This window comes from Rhodamnia argentea, chromosome 3, assembly GCF_020921035.1.
Source record: "Rhodamnia argentea isolate NSW1041297 chromosome 3, ASM2092103v1, whole genome shotgun sequence".
NCBI lineage: Eukaryota > Viridiplantae > Streptophyta > Magnoliopsida > Myrtales > Myrtaceae > Rhodamnia > Rhodamnia argentea.
In genome coordinates, this window is record NC_063152.1 from 7,687,887 (window position 1) to 7,692,515 (window position 4,629).

Consider the following 4,629-nt stretch of genomic DNA (forward strand, 5'->3'; position numbering starts at 1 on the left):
AGTATCTCTCTTTTCTCATCCCTCTTTCACATAAGATGAGCATGAGCTGAAATGAATTCCCCACAGAGTTGGAGCTTAACAGCAAAGGTAAAGCAATCGAATGTCAAGACTTATTTTCTTAGATTTTTCCCCAGCTGAGTCGATTAAGGATTCAGGTGTCACCTTATCTTTGAAAGCAACCTCTAACCGAGATTACTTTCAAAGAGGGGCATTTGTTGACACCTGATTTTTAATCAGTTTTCCTTTAGTTTTATCTTCCAAAATTCACTAAAAATTCACAAAAAATCAAAAAAATTAAAAAAATCAACATTGGAAGCCTTGGCCAAGCATAAGGAACCAATTTGGAACAAAAAATAATTTTTCATATTTTTCACATTTTTTTTAATATTTTCGGAAAATAGAAAATACTAGAAAATGCATAAAAAATACCTTTTGAGGTCGCAAAAATACACAAAAATGTCCAATGTTTTTCTTTTAATCCCCTTTTAATATTGACCTCAAGAAAAATTGAAAATTGAGTTCAATTTTAGGTGTTTCTTCACAATACCTAGAGTTGAATTTGCACAAAAAATACCAATTGAGTCTTTTTATTTGCAATTTTTGCACATTTGGAGTCTAGACATTCTATTGTGGTCCCTTTGAACTTCAATTTGATCAATTGCACCCTTTATTGCGTGAATTGCACGAATTGCACAGAAATTCTTAAAAATGTTGCAATTAAGTCCCTCGACTTTGAAATTTTTGAAATTACTTTCAATTGAGGAACTTTCTATACACAATTGGGCTACCCCTAAGGTTTTTGAACATTCTGAATCGATTGGCATGGGTCTCGTAGTCCAATTTTATCAAATTGACATCCAATTGAAGTTTTCCCCAATTTGGGCAAATAGAAAAATTTGGGGTTTTTGTGCAAATTGATATAAAATTTTGGGCAAAACCACATTTCTAGGTAATATCCAGGCCCTGAATCCAATTTTGAAGATTAATTGCAAAAATTCCCACTCAATTTCATTTAATTTTGAAAAATTCACAAAATTCACCGTCGAACCAGGTTCGAGACCCGGTCGACTCGCCCGGTCGGACCGGTCGAACGGTCCCGACTGATACTTCTTCTTCCTCGCGCGAGCACTTCATTTTGCAGAATTGAATGACGAATTTCGGTGATCAAATTGGACGACAATTCATGCCTAATTAAGCCAATTATATTAGGGCTTTTGCTTTGCAGGTTGTGGTGCGTCGATTGAGACCGGCGGCGGGACCCGTCGTCACCGGAGGTGGCCGGAATTGACGGTCAAAGCTCCGGCGAGGCAAAAAGTCAACAAATCCTCAAACCGTGTCAAATTCGCGCTCGTTTGTGCTCGCCTGAGTGCCAAACGGACGTTGACGGAATCATAACCGATTCTATCACCGTCCGGTGACCGGAAATCACATGCCAAGGCACGAGGAGGGCTCGGCCAGCTCACACCCGACGCGCGCGAGATTTCAAAACTTGGTATAAAAGGAGAAAGAAGGTTCGCGAACAGAAGGGCTCATTCGGTTGGCTCGACTACCAGAATAGAGAGAAACAGAAGAAAGGAGAGAGAGAGAAGTTCTCGTGAGATTCGTCGTCGCTTTGCCGGAGCTCTATCGTAAGTACTTCATCCGCGCGATTCGGACCAAATCGGACCATCAAACTGCCGCCGGAAGCTCGCCCGAGCTCGGAGAAGACGATCGCATCGGCTCGTTCCGCCTGGGACCTCTTAAAACGGTGAGTTGAGCTTCCAACTTCCCTGCGGCACGATCATGGCTTCTTACTATCCCGAGTGTGATTTCCGCAATTAATCTAGGCGTTTTCATCCCTATGCATCTCTAACCATGATCGCATCCTTTTTCTGCATTGATTTCGCCCGAGTCACCCGAATCAAACCTCCAACATTTCTCGGTTCGGCCGATCTTCGGCCAAACAAATCTGGCAACGCCGGGCTCGATCGGAGCCCGAGGTAAGTGTCCTTAACTCGATATTAACGTACCTGAAGCTTTGATTGCATTGTTATGCTCGATATTGCGTGATTGAAGTTTGAGATGCCGTGACTGTGCATAGCTCGATTCTTACGATTTAGCCGTTGAAATTGTTTGATCTTAGAGTATGTTAATCTAGATGTAAAAGCGAGTAGATTGGCGTTGGTTTGAGGTTGATCGGCCGAGATTTCATCGTTGGATCTCGTCGGGAAACCTCGGCCGTTCGTTCGGCGTCGTCGCAAGGAAGACGACGATGCCGACGTGGCGAGTCAAACGGGTCGGCGGCCTACGTGTCGTGTCTGGATTGGTCCAGGTGGAGTCCGATCAGCTCGGCCGTTGGCACGAGCGGGCTGGCCAGGCTCGAATCCAACGGTCGAGATAAATAGGCAGATTTGATTCTCGGTCGTTGGATCGTCCTTTTTATATTTTCTGAAATTTCATATATTAGATAGAAAAATAAAAAATGCAAAAACGGTGCCGTTTCTCCTAGGCTTATGCGGCGTCGTTTTGGCGTGGAGGTGGAATGGACGGCCTAGATTAGGGCTAGAGTCGATCGTGACCGTTCAAGGTTTTTTTAGAAGTGACGTCGTTTTAGCCTAGGAGAGTCGACGGCCGAGATTAGATCCAATCTCAAATCACGGCCGTCCATTTGAATAGCAGATGTGACGTCGTTTTGTTGTAGATGAGTCCGAAGCGTCGTCGTTTCATCTTAGGCGTCGATCGACGGTTGAGATTGATCCAGGAATTGATCTCGGCCGTCCATCATTTTAGTATATTCAGAATATTAAAAATTAGATTTAGAAAATCAAAAAATAATATAGGAATATATAGAAAATACGTATATGGTGCCGTATAGGTGTAGAGCAAGTCTACGGGCGGTCGGACCGGGTTGACCGGCCGTTGACCGGGTTGACTCGGTCTGGTTTATTAATAAAAAAATAATAAAAAATAAAAAGAAATTTCCAAAAATCCAAAAAAATTGCAAAAATACTTAGAAAATTCATAAAAATTCCCAGATCTTCACAAAAAATTTCTAAAAATTCCTAGATCGATTCGGGACTCATAAAGTCTGGATCGAAAATTTTTGAGACTTCGAGGGTCGATTAATTTCGATCCGGAAAATTCCTAATATTTTTAGAAAATAAAAAAAAATTCCAAAAAAATAGAAAAAATTAGAAAAATTCCATAAAATCACAAAAAATGGGAAATGGCCACATTCAACTGGCCCGACCCCAATTTTGTGATTTTCGAGTCCCAAACCCCAAAAATGACCATTCTACCCTTCCGGGCCATTCGCCCCAAATTTTCACCAAATCACCCCGTAACCCAAATTTGATTTTTGTGTGGGCCGATAGGGCCATTTTAGACATGTCAAACCTTGATCGATTGATTTGATTGCTTATGATGATTTTGATTGTACATTTTTTTTTCGATTGTGATTGTTAGGATAGAAAATTCCCATCTGCATGAATACTTAGAACTGTTAGGGCCTACCTCACCCGATATCGCATCCGCATGAACTCGTAGGTTAGAAAATCACTCAACATCGGTAACCGAAAGGGCGTCGATTAAAATTTCGGCGTAACCAAGTCCCCGGACCCAATAATCTCTGGTTTTCGCGGAACCGAACGGTTTCTCCCGACCGCTCGGTAAGGTTTTCCGATCGTACCTTCTAATAAATCGATCGGTGGCGACTCTAAAATTGCATGTACACATCGCACATGCCACCCGACCACACAAGGTCAATTTCGATATTTTATAATTTTTTACCCGACATCGCGATTCGAGTAATGGGTCTTGGGAGAGACCCGCGATCCTAAAAAAATACCCCGCCGACAACCGGGGTTATAAAAAATTTAAGGATCGGCTCGTTAGCCCTATTCCACCCGGAAAAATTTCCGGAGGGTCGCGACACCGGTTGAAAACGGTGCAGCTTTGATCTACGTTCATGTGATCATCGATCACAAAATAAGAACCTGGATTCCTTACCATCATTTCGTTCATGAACTTTCTCAACATACCGTACGACTCATCCCATCCTCCAAAAGCTTCGGCAATCGCCATTTGTTTAGCTGCCCAGGTTTTACGATAAGTAGGTTCGAAATGCAGCTTGTCTTGAATCTCCGCCATGAGTGCCTTGATTCCGATATCCGGTTGGGCGGTAACCATTGCTTTTATCCGGGCTGCATATGTATCTACGATCAAGTTGTCGATGATCCCGTGACATTTGAGGATGACTACATGTGTGTGGCCCATTGTACTTAACTATTTTCCAAAATAGGGTACCCGCTTTATTAGACGCGCGGAGCCTCCAATCACATGGTCCATTCAAATTACCGCACCTTATCACATATTGGGACTTATTTGTGACATCGCTGCGAAAGCTCTGATTTCTTATCGGAGAGTACTCTTTCGCAGCCAACCGTAACGCGTCCCGTGATGGAAATAACATGCCAACATCAAATTCTTTTGATGGATCAAATAACATACGTCCCAGCTTGGCTCTTATATCGACTTGCATCATATCAAAGTCGATCTCTGAATATGGCGGCGGATGTACCAACGGCAATATGGGATTACTACAATGGGTGTTGTAGTAAGCCTCCATATTGTCACCTTCGATATCTTCCT